This window comes from Castor canadensis, chromosome 5 (genome assembly GCF_047511655.1).
Source record: "Castor canadensis chromosome 5, mCasCan1.hap1v2, whole genome shotgun sequence".
NCBI classification, from domain to species: Eukaryota; Metazoa; Chordata; class Mammalia; order Rodentia; family Castoridae; genus Castor; species Castor canadensis.
This window is the reverse complement of record NC_133390.1, coordinates 147,267,558-147,285,979: the sequence shown is the minus strand read 5'-3', so window position 1 is coordinate 147,285,979 and position 18,422 is coordinate 147,267,558. Positions and strand designations below refer to the sequence as shown.

Here is an 18,422-nt window from a genome sequence, read left to right as displayed (position 1 = left end):
CACTTGAACACAAGCACTGCAATAGTGGCAGTCATTCTGATAACCATGATGACTACTTAGTGATTAATGGGTAGGTAGTATATATAGGGTAATACACTGGACAAAGGGATGATTCACACCCTGGGGAGGACAACAGGATGGCATGGAGTTTCCTCATGATACTCAGAAAGGTATGCAATTTAAAACCTATGAGTGATTTCTGGAATTTTTCTTTTAATATTTTAGGACTACGGTTGATATCAGGTAACTGAAACTGCAGGTAAGGGGAGCAACTACTGTAATTTCGTCCCTGCTTGAAGGGGAACTCAGCAAAAATACAATTAGTGATACAAACCATGCATTGGACATTAACAGCAACTGTATTTCTAACTGTGATCAATAATTGATCATCTTTCCTAAGATAACATGACGGTGCTCACCATGTTCAGGGAGATTATGGAACTGCTGGTGTGGAGTGTTGAGACAATCAAGAAAACTACCTAACATGTTAACAGCAGCACCAACAACAGCTTCAATGAAGTGTGTGGATATCCCTGCTCCCCTTTCCATAACATGGAACTTGTGCTACAAAGTGGATGTCTACTTATTCCTACCTCCCTTTGCATCCAAGTATTGCTGTTAACTCATACTGGCCAACAGAATGTGTCCAGAACTGAAGTCATTCACTGTCAAATCAGGAATTTCATGTTTGTTGGATGTAGAAAAAGAAGAGTCAAAAAAGTGTGAAGTTTTGAAGTAAAAGGAGCGTGGGTCCCTGAACTGCTGTGTGAAGGAGAATCACCTGTTGACCAGTGACACTGCCCTGGACTTCATGCAAGCACAAAATAAATTTATTGGGTTAAGTTAATGAAACTCTGAAGAAAACTATGTAGCCATTGCACAAATACTCATATAATTTTTCCCTGATAACAACATTATGGTATTAATAAATAGCATTAGCCTCAAAGGAAGGTGGAAAAAGTTGAGTATCAGAATGAAATCACTTGCCTAGCTGCTCATCTGCTAATTGGTGGCAGGTGCACAACTCATGTCAAACTCACTGGCTTTAAATGTGTGGATTTGACTTCATGTTTAGTGAGCCAAGGAATGAAACACAAAAGTTGCAACAATGGCGATTATTAACCATTTGTGCAGTGACACCCTTAAGGAAGAATGTCAGTGAAGTAACTAATAGTGTTATATAGCTTAGAAGATGGATTTTATTCTGATATATTAGAGCAGATTGAGTTTTTCCATTTTAAATACATAAATTAATAATGGCAAGACCACTACAATGATAGAATCGGCAGTGGTTTGGGGGCAATCTTTTGTTCTCTCCCAACCTTGATTTTAGTGTGCAAGTTTTATGTTTTTATCCCATTATGTGTCTGGCAGCTTGTTGGCCTGGGAAGATAACCTCAAAGAAGGAAATATTGTCAGAATAATAACTCCTAATTTCTTCATCTTATAGAGCTGTGTCTGAAATGTACTTAATGCAAAGTTTCTAGTGAGGGTTATTTAAATAGCATTGCCATTTCCCTGTCTTTGTTATGCACAATAATAACTCTTTGAAATTCAAATCTTTGAAAAATGCCAAAATGCATTTTCCTCTCTAACTTATTACTACTGTTTAATTTGAGGAGGTTTGTTGAAGAATGGTGGGATATGGTGCTCTTTTAAAATGGAAAGGGGCTATTGTTCCTACTTTCTGTGCCAGAATTATGAAATATGTAAACTCAGCAAAGATTGCCCTTCTCTCTAAAAATGTAAGGCAGGGTTACAATTGGAGCCCATATGTAGCAGGCTTTTTCTCAGCTCTTAAGTAAAGATAGGGAACTTACATTACCACTGAGAGGGACAATTTTAAAACATATTCTTTTATTAGGAGAAGACAGAGCTTTTGGAATGAAAAGAACAATTAAAGCTATTGTTTAATATTTCTACTTTTCTGCATGCAATTGGCTTTCATTGCTTACTTGTGTAAGAATTCCAAACTGCAAATTATCCACATATGCCTGTCACCATTTATACATCATCAGTAGAATACATAAATTAATAGTGGTATATTCTTACAATGGAATGCCACTTAACTATGAGAGTGAACTATACAAATACGTTTAATGAATTTCACAAACATAAATTTGACTGAAAAAAGCCAGTAAAAATGAATCCATACTTAACCTTATGACAGGAAAGTTTACAAATAGGTTATACATAAGCAGAAAAGTCCTTTCCATCAACATCCTATCATTCCATGGAAAGAACCTTAGACAACATGTCAGAGTGACTGACTCAAAAGAGTGAAGATTCCTCTTCAGAGCTCAATTGTCACACTCAAGCTAGGCTTGGAAGAGAGAACCACACCTTCAAAGTTTTAACCTAAAGTGAAAGAATCTCTTTTTTCTCTTTTCTCTCCAAATGGTCTGACAATTCTATGTAAGTAAAGTGATCATAAGAGATGTTTTAACTCCAATAGTAAATCAGATTTCAAGTGTTTCCAACTAGCTCCAAAATTCTATAATTCTCTGCTCCTCTGGGAATAACTGGACTTTGAGAGTTAGTGATATCTATATTAAAAGTGGTTGTAAAATTGCAGTATCACAGTATCTCCACTGTACAATCTACCCAGAAACAAACATTTTGGTTAGGCATGGAACTTTGTCAGATATCCTTTATTTAAATCTAATGGAACATCATTTCATTTTTGTCAAAAGAACTAAGAGATATTCTGCTGCTGTTGTTTTTAATTACTTCGCCTACATTCTTCTATAGTGATCACCCTGCATCCATGTAGCATCAGTGGCAAAATCATGCATGGATGGTGGTTATTGTTTACAAATACAGTCATAGTCTCCAGCTTCATGTTATGTATCATAAACTCATAAATACAGTGCTAAAAGACCTTTTAAAACCAGAAAAGTATTCACCGAGACATAGCCCTGACCCATAAATGTCAAATTGTTATATTAAAGAAATGTTTCTCAAAAATGGGGAAGGGAGGCATAACTGGACAGTAAAAAGTGTTGGGTGTGGAGGCATGACTGGATAGACACAATTGTGTACAATTATTAAAACTAGAGAAATTTGATAGAGAGCAAAAGTAGCATGCAATTAACTCTACATCCTCCTTCCCTTCAAATTCCTTCTTCCTGGCCACATGAATGCTTGTCTAGACACTAATTCCTTGATTCCTTGTTGCTAGCATTCACCATGTGTTTGAGATATGGGGAAATTATATGTGCAATGTCTAGGTCATCTTCTTAAACACATAGAGATCTTTGTTCTGGACTTGGTCCCATGTTTTCATTGTCACTGCCTAGAAATTGGGATAATGCAAGGAACCTTGGAAATCACATCTTAAGGATATCATGGCTCTCTCAGTTAGATGAGATCATTGGATTATGTTTTGGAGCAGAGACTATTAAGAGAAATAAAACTCTATCTTGTTTGATGAATTACATGTTTAAAGACTCTTTGCTACAATACCTTAGTCTTTACCTTAATTAACCCACTAAGAACATGTTTTAAATTCACATGTAAATGAACTGAAAAAGAAGACAGGAAAGAGAGAAAAGTAGAGTTCAATAGTATTTGTTAACATAACATGAATGAGAAAGAATCTAATATAACTTAACATATTTCTGTACATGTGTTTATTTAGAGGGAATAATTTGAGTTTTATACATGAAATTATTCATCCATTGTGCTGGAAGAAGAATGACAGTGCATCCTAACTAATCACAGGAAGCTACTAACACTAAGCAGAAGTTCAGCGAGAGCAATGGAAGGAAAGGGAGGCACCATTTTTCAATATAATGGAAATTTTGGAGGGAAAAAATCTCTTCAACAAAAGTGAAACAAACAAAAAGCAAGACAAAGTGGAACAAGAGCAAAACTAAGTAGGCAACAGTATATTTTGAGTTACAGAATTATGTTGCCCAATCAATGATGCTCATTTTCTTCTTCTCTAAGAGGTCTGCTCACTCTTGGCTACAGTATCCCTTCATTCCATCCCTATTCCTCAACACAACCACAGATTAAATGAAAAAAAAAAAAAACTAAAACAACAGCAAAAGTTTGTCAAATGTTTGTAGGTGTGTTTATATATGTATGGATGTGTAAGCAATATTGCTTATCACACTGACTTTTAGCACAGCTCTAATATGAATGAGTATTATCAGTTTCTAGATGAGGAAGCAAAAGCATAACGACTCTTCAGCTACATGCCTAGTCTTTCCCATTCTTTACTACAGCACCTTTCTCCTTAGTCATGACAAAGTGAGACAGATTAAACATGGCTGCAAATTGTGTGTCATGGCTTCTCATTAAGATGCAGAGCATAATTCTCCTCTTAAATCAGGCTGCTAATTTCTGGGTTCAATTCTTAAGAGATCAGCAGCTGCCATTTATCTTCTTCAGGAACACATGTCCTTGGAGTACTGAGTTCAACCATAAGGAGGTGCTCAAGTCCACGTTCCAGCTGACCTAACCTTCCAAATGTTCCCATCAAGTTCACATGAAGAGGTGAAGCTAACTCAGACGGCATAGGAGATCCATTTTCTAGTTCCATACTACTGAGGGATCCCTATATTTATAGCATGTGGAATAAAGGAGTCACCTGCCTTGCTTCAACCAAACTTCTCACTCACAAAATCCTGAGCCATTATTAGGTCATCTGTGTTTTAATTTTGGAGTAGTTTATTATAAGCAATAGTTATAAGCAACATGGGAACATAACCTTTCCTAATTTAAAGCTTATCATGAATACCTGCAGATATGTTTATGTATTTTCATATGGCATTCATGATTATAAAACGATGAATAGTTGAAGCTTCTGTTAATATATTTTCAAAATTTTCCTGGTTACCAGTATTTAGTAGCATATCCTATCACTTAAGAAACAGAAATTTGTTAGAATTAAGAGCATTTGCTCTTAGGTATACAGTTTATAACTACATCAAGTAGATTAGAAACTGAAGAATGGACACTTGAGAGTTTTCTTAGATAACCATGTGAGCCATTATAAGAAGGAAGGACCATTTTTAAGAACTGCTTTTAATAAGAACTCCATTTTAAAAAGAGTAATCAAGTATTGTAGACTTCTGAGAATCTAAAATACACAGTTCCCTGATACAATCTAAGAAAACAACTGTACTCTTCTGATCTCAAACTGAAAGCAAATAAAACTGGTCCAAAGGAGAGAAGAACTCAAACATAAAGCAATGAAAAATATCTGTCAATGTTTTTTATCTTTTCAAGGGAAATCTTAGACCACATGTTTTCACTCCTTTCTCTCTGTGATCTGCTGACAGCCCTGTGGGAGTAAGGGTGTCAATTCCTGCCCAAGTTTAAAACTTTCATAGCTAGAGGAGAAATAGAACACTGCATCTATATGCAAAGATGATATCTACCTGCTCCAGCAAGATGTCACATTCCTGGTGGGAGAAGGAACAAATCCTTCCCTCTTTATCCCTGTCCTCTCTTATGACCAAGAAAAATGGCCAGAATTAGGTGAGGAGACAATGGATGGGCCAGCAAAAAAAATCGTAATCGGCCACTTGGAAAGGGAATCCATGAACTTTATCAGAGGGGAACTCTGAGATTGAGAACTACACAGTTTTGTTGTTGGTGGTGGTACTACGGTTTGAACTTAGGGCCCTGGGCTTTCTGGGCAGGTGCTCTAACATTTGAACCACACCTAGTCCTATTTTTCATTTATTTATATTTTTGATAGAGTCTTACATTTTTGCTCAGGGCTAGCTTGGCCTGTGATTCTCCCACCTGTTTCTTGCATAGCTGGAATTATTCAAGTGAACCACCATACCTGACTTGTTGGCTGAGATGGGGGGGTCTCACTAACTTTTTGTCTGGGCTGGCCTTGAACCACCATCCTCCAGATCTCTGTCTCCTGACTAGCTGGGATTACAGGTATGAAGATCCATGCCCTGCTGAGATTCACACTTTAGTACATTGTCATTAGCACCATGCTTCAACCAGTAAACAAAACCAAATTTCAGAAGTTGAATTACCTGGACATGAGGATGAATTTACTTGACTGATATAAATAAACAATTTCTTACTGGAAAAATTGATTGAGACAATTTCAGTTCTGCTAAAATGATCTGGGGAAGCTGCACCTGCAGTTAACAGTTACCAAAATGCAGAACTAAAAGGATATATCTATTTATATGTTGGCCCTTGCTGGAGAAGGCATGGTGAAGCACACATCTAGATTAGCTGTGACACTTTCAGCAGCCAGTCAGTGCCCAGAATTGGCATGTTCAAATTTCCTTTCTTACATGGGAATGTGGGGCACCCCTGTAATCTCAGCACTCAGGAAACTGAGGCAGGAGGAACATGAGCTTGAGCCAGCCTGGGCTTCATAAGGAGACCCTGTCTCACGAAAAAGATTCCCTTTCCTTAGGTCCACAGAATCATAGCAGACATTTTAAAATCATCCTGGAACACAAAATACAACCTTGTGCTAACTGCAAAATCAGTAGACATTTCTATAATAAAAGGCATTTTCCATGAGCATGGTTGCAGTTTTAACTACACATGTTGTAAAAATAGTATTTTAACACACAGCAAATATTCATATGGAAGGCAACATCTGTTTTTTGGAGGTAAAAAGTGACTTACTTTGTATTTTACACTTAATAAAACATATTTAGAATAATTTCTGTTGAACTCAGATTACCATTATATTTACTTATTACTTTTTATTTCTTGGATATTTATATATATACAAAGTATTGTTAAATATATAAGTATTCTTCTAGAAATATCTGAAACTGAAGTTTCTTTTTTTACATCTATTTTAAGTGATTATGTTATTTTTAAGCGGTTCACATATGCTTTCTATATTTAGATGCAATCAAATTAAAACTCTTTTCTCCTGAAACTGGAATTTCTTCTTGGGTTAAAATTTGAATACATATCTCTTAATGGCTTTTGTGGGAATATATGTCAAAAATCATTTTGTTTTTCTAAAGGAAAGGAAGAAGGGCTTTATGAATCACCAACTGAGCTACATCCAGGCTCAGAGGATCTTTCTTGGTTTGGGACCAGAGAAATGGCCACACAGCTATTTCCAATTTTCTTTGCTGATTTGCCTTACAAGAGGAAATACAGGCAAAGCATAAGTGCTTGTTCAGGAAACCCTGACTTTAAAATGAGTCCAGCTCCTGCCATAGATTATGTGATCCTTCCATGAAAATTACCACTTCCTGCAGAAAGCTAGATCAGGGAGAGCTTTGTTCCTAGTTTGAATGTAGAATTTGTTGTAGAAAGGAAGAAGTGAAAGAATAAAGAGAGAGAAATGGAGACAGAGGAAGAAAGAACTGGATTTTCTTGTAGAAGTCATGTTGGAAGTGGTCTCACGGATGGATTAACTCAGCTTTTGAAGGCAACCTAGGGATGACTGTATCAATTTTAGAAATGACTACCGTGGACACTTTTACTGCAAACATTCTTAACAATCACTGGCAATGCTACCCGTGAGTATGCATAATGTTTAGTAAGTGCCTGATATATATCAACATTTATGGTTATTTTATAAAATATGTGTAAAATGCTGGCACATAGTGGATACACAGTAAATTTTAAAGAAAAACATTAAAAATGAGTATCTGTTCAACCTCAAGTTCATGAGTGAGCTTTCTTCAAATTTATTTTTCCCACATAAGTGGGTAGTGGATATAAATACAGACAGATGGTGCTTGGACAGCAGTTTGCATCTGGTAGAAAGAAACAGCAAATGCAGTTGCTGCCTTAGGGGGGAAAGGTGCACTAGGAGGCCCAGGAAGTCCCTTCTGATGCTAAGGTGAAAAGACTCAAAGAATAATGCTCACCTCCCCTTCCCTCTATCCGTTCATCTCTGTGTAAAACCACTGCCCATACAAAAGGGAGAATTAGATAGTCAAGAGATAAATCTTAGCACTCAGGGACAGACACATCATGTTTTTAGTGTTTGACATCTTTTTGCATTCAAAATAACTACGAAATACCAGTTGTCCTTCCTATTATAACAGATGGAAGGAACCTGGCACCTCATCCTTAATGTGTTTCCAGGAAAGGGACCCAAAGTGTGCTGATTATCATATTTATTGGAAAAAAACACTAAAAAAGTAACAAACCATTCAAATATCTTCCCTGAAGCAAAAGCAATAATCTTTAAACATAGGGCTGTTTAACAGAACTTTTTTCAATAGTTAGATGTGCGTCAGTATTTGTCAACAGAGTAGTTATTGACAAAGGAACTGAATTTGTAATTGTATTTAATTTGAATTTTCTTAAAAAATTTTGGTAGTAGTGGGGTTTGAACCCAGGGCCTCATGCTTACTAGGCAGGTGCTCTAGCACTTGAGCTATGCCCCCAGCCCAAATATTCTTATTTTTTAATCTTAAAGGGTTTATTAAGTTATATATTGCTGCAATAATGCACTGTATTTTACAACCACAGGTTATTATGTGGTATTGGTACAGGGGGAAGAAAGCAGATTAATAGAAGCAAGCAGAGAGTCTATTAACAGAATTACAAATACACAACATCATCTAAGAGATAAGACAGAGGGACTGGAAGGATCAGGCAGCAAACTGTGCAAGAGCAAATGGTTTTTCAAATGGAGAAAAATAAAATTGAAGGGCACAAATTTCAAAAACAAAACTTAACTGTAGGAGAATTATTTTGTAAGCTCCAGATGAAGAATTTTTGAAAAATTTTTATTAGTATATTATTGTTGTACTTGGGGTGGTACACTGTGACATTTACAAAACTGCTTATAATATATTTTAGATTGACCTCCTCCATCTTTCTCCTTTATCCCCTTTCCCACTTCTTAAAACAGTTTCAGGTCTCATTGTTCAATTTTCATACATGAGTACATAATATTCTTAAATCTAAATAGCCACCTGTGGCTACTACATTGAATAGTATGTCTGTGCAGCCTGATGTATTATCTGAGACAATGTTAGTAAGTATAAATGATTCCCCTATAATTTACCTGGTTGATTTAGTGGCTGTTTATCTGCCTCCTAATATTTTCAACTATTTGTTCTTATAATTATCATGTTGAAAACTCCCAGTTTATCAGTATTCTGAATTGCAGTGTTTTGGGACATGTATACCATACACTCTTCTGGACAATTTTCCCTGACTCATAGTCCTACTGAATGGGATTTTAATTGTTGTACACTTCTTGATTTCCTCCATCATCCCTCAGAAGCCTGAGAGTACAGTCTATTCATAAACTGGCCAATTAGTAACTTAAATCCAATGAGAAAAATTAAACTGAGCTAATCAGAGTCATGGTTTTAGAATCAGAAAACTGGGAGTTTCTGCTAGTTAGTATGCAAATGAGACCAAAGTAATACATCATAACTTACTGTCCTATAGAAGGATCTGGGCAGCAAAACAGCTCCATGTAATTTGGAATTATGACTGAAGAAAAGCCCTAAGGAAGCCAGAAAATCCAGTCACAGAAGTAGAATGAGAATGTCAAGAAGAAGAACACAATTATCTCAGCTCCAGACAGGATTTAGTTTCAAAATTTGTTTCCACTATGGTCACTATTTTTAGATATTATTGAGACCCAGAGTTCTAACAATAATTTCTCACCTCTTTTTCCGAGCTAACCTGAGAAAGTTTCTGTTCACTCAAATACATAGATTCAATAGACATACATGGAATTAAGCATTTCCTTAGTTTCCCACCAAAAAACAACTTGAGATGCTGTGGGTCCTAGAGTTGGTGAGCCTGGGATCAATCTTAGAAGGAAGAATAAGAATACATGCTTTCTTACATGTGTCCCCTTGAGACCTTCCCTTAGTAAGTCTTACAACTAAATAATCTTTGATATTTGAATCTTAATTGGGTCTGTTTTGGTTATGATTCTCTTAATGACAGGAATACAGTCTGAGAAATGCATCTCTATTTCAGAGCAGACTTACATAAAGCTAAAGGGTCTATCATTCAACGTGGTCTTGATGCAATCAAGAGATGAGGTAAACAAGACATTTATGAGGTGCTGCTGACACACAGGGCACACTGTTTTACAGTAAACATGCTTTACAAGTAGAATAAATACACTCTAAAATAATTAAAAGTATAGTAAAGCAAACAAACCTGTAATAGTAATTTATTATTATCAAGTCTTTTGTACAGTACATAGTTCATGTACTACACAGAGTAGGTTTGTTTATACAAGCATCACTATAAATATGTGAATAATGCGTGGTGCTCTGATGTTACTATGGCTACAATGTCACTAGGCAATAGGAACTTTTCAAAATCTTCATTTAATCTTATGGCATCACTTGTTTATGTGGATTATTGTTGAGATGTCCTTTGTTATGCTGCACATGATATTTTAAGATGAGGAAAGCCATGAGCATCAGGACACCCAGGTCTGGCAGAGGATAAAGACAAAACCTGGCATGATTTTCACTCTGTTAGATTGGGTTCCTAGAAGCAGAGTCTGAGGCAGAAATTCGGGTGCTCATCATTTGGTGGATTTGAGGCACATGCTCCCAGGGAAGCAAGGTAGGCAAGAGTTGGAGCAGAGTATGGGTGTGGTCTTAGATGGTGTCTTATCTCAGCCTAATATCAAAGGAAGGGAGGTGTGGAGGATTAGCTGCTTACCAGGCAAGAAGTCACTGTTTTGTACTCCTGGGTCAGGCTTTGCCAGTGAGAGAAGCATCTTGGGTGGAGATGCTCCTATTTGCCAAGAGTCATGCTCCAGGAAAGGGACCAGCTGTGGGCTGGTTTTTAGCCAGCACTCATGGCTGTGGGAGATGGCACACAGGTTCGGGAAGAGGGATCAGGGAACATTTACAACATCTGTTACACTCTTCTTGCTATGTAGGAACTCTGGTTTCCAGGGGAAAATGGTATGTTTAAAAATCATTTGTATTATTTTGAGTAAAGTAGATGCAACAGATTGAGAACTCTACATGATATGGAGATCCTGGAAGAATGTTGAGTACATGGAACTAAATACATGTGACAAACAGTGAAATACAAAGAGGGAAAGAGTCATAGCCAGCAACTGAATTCTCAGAGAAGCATGAAAGACATCCTTCTCCAATGCAAGGATAACAGAATGTAGATCATAACACTTCACAGTGACAAAAGCTTCAGTTTTCAACAAAAAGAACAAACTGGACCAACAGTACAAGCATGGGATAGAGTAAGCATTCTTGAATATTTGTTTAACATTTGACTGAACAAATGAATGGTGAAGACTTTGAAAAGATCAATAATAATTATCTTCAATTGTCATTTCTTTCCCATCCTGCTTACATTATTCAGTCCACATTTTATAAATTAAAATTTACCAGAGGAAGGCATGTTCTAAAAGGAGAAAAACAAACCATATAGTCATTCAAAAATATTTACAGATAATAAACAAATTGATCAACAGATACCACATATGTTGCTTATTTTATTAGTCACAATACTATCTGGTGATAATTTGCTGTTAATGAACAATGTTTAATTTCAAATTCTTTAACACTTCCTTGCAGCTGTAATTGTACATTGGTAAAGTAAGACAATGAAACAAAATTGCCTTAAGCAGTGTATAAATTACTGAAGTGAATCAATCTACATCTTCCATGTGAATAATAAACTAATCATATTCAATAATTTAAAAAATTAGTAATTTGTCATTTTGACCTAATAAACTATGATTACTCTCTACATAAATAAAATTCAGAGAGTATTCAATAGGATCCTTATACCTGAGAATTGTGTGAATATTATTGATGTCAATTGAAAAAAAAAAGGGGATGGTTTCAATTTCAGCTTTCTGGAACACATGGTTGGAAAGGAAAGGTAAAGAGAGACATAGGTCTGTTCTGAATTCCTTTCTCAATGTGTAAGTATACTTTCAGCAGCAAAAAATACAGGAAAGTCTTCAGGAGAATATTGCAAATAGTACTCACACTCACATACAAATGCGTACATCCATATGGGACAGTGCTTTCTTTGATGTAAAATCAACTTGATTGGTCATAATTCAACTTAAAGGAACTATGTCAATTAGTTCTCAATTGGGTTCATAGTTATATCGATTTTATGATACTTAATATGCATGTATTACGTACGTATCTACTTTTCTGTTGTTTGTCTGTTTTTCAACCAGGTCAGGGTGACTTAGAACTCTCAATCCATGTGCCTTAGCCTCTTGAGTGCTGGGATCATAGAAGTGCATGACAACACCCAGAACCATGGTCAGTTTTATGCATTAAATGCATATCTGATATTGTGATAATAAGAGAGCAGTTGGTCCGAATGACTGATAGTGGTAGAGACTAACATTTTACCATTGAAGAATATCTAAAGGTAGAGGAAAATGAATATACTTCTTGAGAACTACATCCCTATGGGCACATCAGAATGGTACTTTTTATATTGGGAGGGGCATCTTTTTTAATTTTATCAATTTTACATTTACTCATATGTGTATACATTGTTTGGGCCACCTTCCTCCAACCCCCACTTCCAGGCAGAACCTGTTCTACCCTCTAACTCTCCAATTTTGTTGAAGAGAAAATGTAAGAGATAATAAGAAAGACATAGCGTTTTTGCTGGTTTGAGATAAAGATAGCTATACAAGAGAGATTCCTAGCATTGCTTCCATGCACTTGTGTATTTTAACCCACATTGGTTCATCTCTACCGGACCTCTTCACTACTTCCTAGTCGGGAGGGGCATCTCTTAAAATTTTAAAGCAGTAAAGATAGTGCCTTTGACTTCATAATATATTCTGCTTTAAGATGAAGCTTAGGTCTTCCTCCATTCTTGGGTTGTCTCCAACAAACCTAATGTAATTTGACATTCTAATAAGATGCATCACATTTGTATCCTAGTTCTGCACTCCAGGCCCAGCTTAAAACTCTGTACTGGGAGTAAAAGAGCCAAAGCTAAAATTCTCACAGTGGTCAACCCTCAGGGATATTTGCCTCCTCTTCCTTTTCCAGTCTGAGCTTTTACCTGCCCCACATACTGTAGCCAGCAGCCTTAGATATGAGAGCCTTGTGTATGACTACATTTATAGTTATAAAACAATTTTGATCATGGCAGTCCCTCCTGGTATAGTTTGTATCTTAAATGTCCTCCAAAGGCCCATGTGTTGAAATCTTGGTCATCAGTTGCTGGTTCTATTGGGAGGTGGTGGAACCTTTAGGAGGTGGGGCCTATTGAAAGGAAGTTAGTTCACTGGGAGGGGTGTTCTTGAAGGTGATATTGGAACTCAACTCTTTCATGTCTCTTGCTTCCTGTTCAACATGAAGTAAACAGACGTCCTCTGTCACAAGTTCCCATCATGATATACAGTGCTGCCACAGGCCCAAAGTGACAAGGCTGAAAACTCTGACACTGTGAGCTGAAATAGACCTTTCTTCCTTATAAGTTAATTATCTTAGTTACTTTGTCATAGGGATAAATATATGATTAACACACATCCATTGAAAACACTCACTAGCTCCCATTTGGTTGTAGATCCAAGTCTAACTTTTGTATATGAACCAATTTCTCACCTGTGGGTCTTAACCCAATCCAGAAGATCCATGAGTTCTTATCAGGAACATTCTCACTTTGTATTTCTTAACCAATAATGGAAATTGATTATTTTCCTTAAATTATGCTTGTAGGCAACAGACCATAATTGTAGCAATAACCTGTGACACTCACTCATGAAAATCACAAATACGTTCGTATCACAGGAGAATAGAGCAGATTTCTTGAAATACTGCTTACACTCAACACTAGTCAACATTACAGTAGCCATAGGCTTACCATTAGGTCTTGTTAATATTTTGACAAAGAAGTGTATTTGTTATCATGTCACAAAATTTCAATGTTCTGATAACCTTAAAGGTGACTGAAGCCCACGGGTTCATCAGCTCTTCACCCCATGGAACAAATGAAGGAAAAAACTCTGCACTAACCTTGGTTTCTATTAATTCTCTCTACCTACTCTATACCTCTGCTACAACAAGATGCTTATTCTTCCCCAAAATAGTCTTGTTTTTTCATGACTTCATAGTTTGATCTCATAGCTCTTGGGATTTTCTCTCTGTGGGAAAATGAGCCCTTTGAGAACGTTTTGGAAAGAGCAAGCTGGAAGAGGCCTTAGCTGATATTCCTAGGCAGACTTTGATTATACCTCCTTTCCGCTAGTAAGATTGTGTTGGAACATTCCTCATCTACAGTCTTTAGTATATTTTATTTTTGAGTCTGTGTGTCTGACTCAACCATTATACTTTATGTCTCCGGATGATAAACACCATTATTTTCATCTTCCATCTCCTGGCACAGTACTTGTCACATTGCAAACACTCAAAAGATGCTTAAGGAATCATGGAAGGGTTATTTTCTTGGGAACAATAGATTAATAAAGCAATATAAATAATCAGGGCACAAACATAGAGCACAACATAATGTTATGGCAGAACCCACTTGCTTTCAATTACTATTTCTGAGTACAGGACAGTACTCTCATTTGCCAGCATCACTGCTGCCCTTAAAATCAAATTCCTGATTGACTTCAAGTAAATCCTAACACAAAAAATCATCTCTTCATGTTATAAGCAAGACTCCAGGCAAAATTGCAATGGACAAAAGCCTGTCTCAGGAAACTTAACAGCATCTCAATAGCTTTGCCTTTCTTCCATTTGCATCTTCACAAATGCTCTTTTGACATTCTAGCATATTGAGGGATACTCCCTATAGCATGTGCTCCAGGACTATCCTACTAAGAGTTCAGACTCGTTTCTCCTCTTTCTTTCTAAAAATGTGCCTGAATGATCTGTTCAGGCAGCCCTGATAAGAGACGCTAATGGTAAGTTTTGAATTGAGCTTCACTCACAGATTAAACAGTGGATACCAAGGACTAATTTGGCACTTCTTAAGTGTCATGTACTATGTCAAGGTCTATGATGCAGAGAAAAAACATAGTTCTTGCCCTCAAAGAGCAATTAAAATTAAGTCAAAGTTATGCAGGGAGTACAGATGGGGCACTGTCATAGTTTGGGTTCTCTGAGGCAGAGATAGAGATCTAAGGTTCTCTGAGAACTCTTAGACAAGAGTTCAGGTGAAAGTCTTTTACTTGGGATATCCCAGGAGCCAAGATTAGAGTGTGAGGAAGTGACATAGCAAGGAAAAAAACCAGTGCAGGGTATGTTTTCTAGTGGGTTACCACTGTTAGGAAAAATGCTGCTCACAAAGAAAGCTCATCAGAAAAGTCTCACATTCATAAAGCAAAGTTTAATGCCAGGCCCACACTGCCAGGCTGGCTGGGGAAAGATGGCATAGCAGTGAACCTGGGCCAGGCGTGGCTTTTATAGAAGGGGGAGGTTAAGGAAGTTAGTGCATGCACGGTAGTCTCTCGTGGGGATGGGGCTGTCTTAGAGTGCAGGAATTTGTCCTTGGGAGTTTCTCAAGTGAGGTTTGAGTGTAAAATGGCCACCGATTTAGAAATGGCGACATTACTGTTCTATCAACCACCAAGAGCAATTGAAACTCAGCCCTGATGAGCGTCTCTAGTTGATGGTATAGTGTTCCAGAGTGGTCCCAAATGCAGGACAAGGAAATAGAGGTTTATGTACAATTTCCATTGCTCATTGGTTGGGAACTGTAAGTGTGTGTGCTCCCAGCAAGTTCCTGTGATCAGAGAAAGTCCCCCAAAGAAATTACCTTTTGCCTGCAGAAAGAAGTTTTGAGCATATAGAAGGAGGATGAGTCCTAAATACCAATAAGGTCTGCTCCAGACCAGAGCAGGGGTGTTGCCAGACAAAGTTTTCCAGAGGCCAGGTTCCTAAGAGGTGCATACAATGGGTGTTGGGAGACATGCCATGCCCATTTCAAAAGACTATGCATCCTGTGACTGTTCCATGAACCATTTCATATGTGTCAATTCAGTCAAGTCTGCAGGTTATTTTTGCAAATCTTTTTGTATACCATTTGGTTTAGTAGCTACCAAGAATTGTGATTTTGCCTATTTCTCCTTTCAATTTTATCAATTTTTGCTAACATATTTATGCTGTATCATTCACTAAATGAACATTAATAATTTTATATCTTTCTGGTGGAATCATTCTTTAATCATCTTATCTCCAACAATGGTTATTGCCTTAAAATCCACTTTAGATTTATACAAACATAGCTGTACCCACTTCTTTATTTTTAAATATCTTTTAAATTTTATTTCTTCAATCTCTCTGTATCATTATACTTAAGATTTCTTAGAAGAAGGATATGGTTACTATTTATTTTTTATTTAATACAGTCTCATAAATTTTGGTTTTTCATTTAAATGTGTAGTCCTTTTATATTTAACATAATATTAGTTGCTTTTTAATAAACGATCTTGCTTTAAAAAATTTCCCCAATTGTCTGATATTCCTTTTTCTCTGCTTTCTGGCTATTTGTATCAATCAAGTATTTTTAATCATCCTTTTCTCTCTCTCTATTAGCTGGTAAATTACATATTATTTTTCTGTTCTCTGAGTGCTTCCCTGGAGATAACAACACAGGAACTGATCTCTTTGGAGTCTTTCTATGATATATGTAGTAATTTTACTAGTTCACTCTATTTTATTTATACAATATTTTATAATTCTTTATGAGTTTAAAGTCTTTTAAGATTATTTTACATAGTTGGTATTATATTTGATTTCCTCTCCAAGTATGTGTTTCCCTTTTAATTCTCTCTCTGCTTAAAATTCTGCCTTTATTATAGGTAAGCAGGTGAAAAATATTCTTAGATTTTCTTAGTCTGTAAACATCTTTATTTTGCTTTAACTTTTGAAGTGCTCTCCACTGTATGTAGAGTCTTAGGTTTCCTTTCAGAGCTGTAGAGATGTCATTCTACCATCTGAAGAGGTACAAAATACTTCCATCTACAACAATAAGACTAGCTTGAAAATTTGTTTTTAAATTACATTCCCAGATGCCATAGAGCTAAGGCAGCCAAAACTTGATAGGTGATGATCTTGGAGAAAATGGGGGATTACATGTGGTGAGTCTGACATTCTGAGCTTCATTTTTTTTCAAGGTATTTACTGACACAGAGGAAGCCAAGCAAAACGTAGACATCAAAAGTCTGCTACACTGAACTGTGATTTCAGTGGTCTTATTAGTGTTGGGAATGAAAATTTGAATATTAAGACTACAAAAAACTTAGGAGAAATGGGAAACCTGCTGAAGTTTCCCAACATATTGGTAAGCATTCATACATAGACTTACATTATCCCATCGAAGATCAGAGCAAAGAGATGGTTGCCATACTGTAAGTGGATCCTCATTCATTGAGAATAACAACATTCTAGATATGGAAAATTAAAGGATTAAGAAAAACATTTCTAATTGTGTTCAAGTTCAGGGGATAGTTTTATGGGTGTGACAAAAGAAACTGTAAGATTAGCATTTACTTTCACTCCATTCTAGACACTAGGGTACTAGGGTTTAAAACTTAATGCTTAAGTAATTTGCAATATCAGAACCTAGGGTACTAATAGGTTGATACTGTTCTTCTAGTAACCGTAGTGATTTTATATTGTTCGTTAGAATTTTCCAGAGATAAGTGCACAAACCTACCTAGGAATGCTGTTCAAATACTCACACAAACTCTCTCAAATGTCTGCTTAACCCAAAATATCTCACATTGCAATTTAGATTCCTGCCTCAGGTTCTATTCTCAGAAGAAATGGAAAAATACGTATCTCCCAGTCTGTGAATAATTATCTTGGAAATGAAGTTCCTATATACTAACTCATTTGTGTTGAAGATTATTTATATTTCTCAGAAATTTCAAAAAGCTAAGTTGGAAGCAGCAGTGTAGTTTCCATTAATCCAGGACCAAAGGAAGATAATTTAACTCCTTATGAGATTTTGTGAAGGCTGGGGGATCGACCTACTGCTGCTACTTCTTTCTTTTCCTTCTTACATGCAATCAATCTGAGGTATGACATTGTGACAGAAACTGTTTCCCTTTTTCTTCCTGGGCACATAGCTAGATTATATTTCCTAGCCTCCCTTGTGGCCAGGCATGGTCATGTGATTGAGTTCAGACCAATAAAACATGGACGGTAGTTGAGTTGTCTCAAGTCCTGCCTGACTGATCCTTAGCTCTCACTTTTTCCATATCCATCAGCTGATCAGAGAGTTCTCTGAGGACTAGGGGAGACTGGAACCTTAACACAGAAGCCTGGGTCCCTGACAGAGCATGTGGAAGGCTGCCAAGGAGACCCATTCTGCTTAAACTGTAAGTGAGTGAGAAATATAGTTTTATTGTGCCAAGACACTGGGAATTTGGGTTGTTTGTGATTATAGGGAAGCTGGATGCAGCAGCTGCAGGTTATGAAGAGCACATTGGCTTTTGGAAAAAAGACAGCTTGAGCTCAGTCATGCCTCTGTCACTTAGTGGAACTAGGGTTTGA

General features: G+C 36.8%; 1 protein-coding gene across 5 annotated transcripts in view; it reads right to left on the bottom strand.

Moving 5' to 3' along the window:
* Pak5 (p21 (RAC1) activated kinase 5) overlaps positions 1-18,422 on the bottom strand; it is a 342,537-nt gene that overhangs the window by 112,254 nt on the left and 211,861 nt on the right. Inside the window, exon 4 of one of the 5 annotated variants that reach the window (XM_074074352.1) lies at positions 9,366-9,433. The exons of the other annotated variants lie outside the window; for them this stretch is intronic. The gene's annotated coding sequence lies outside the window, so the exon portion shown is untranslated. The remainder of the gene's footprint in view (positions 1-9,365; positions 9,434-18,422) is intronic. 5 annotated transcript variants of the gene reach the window in all.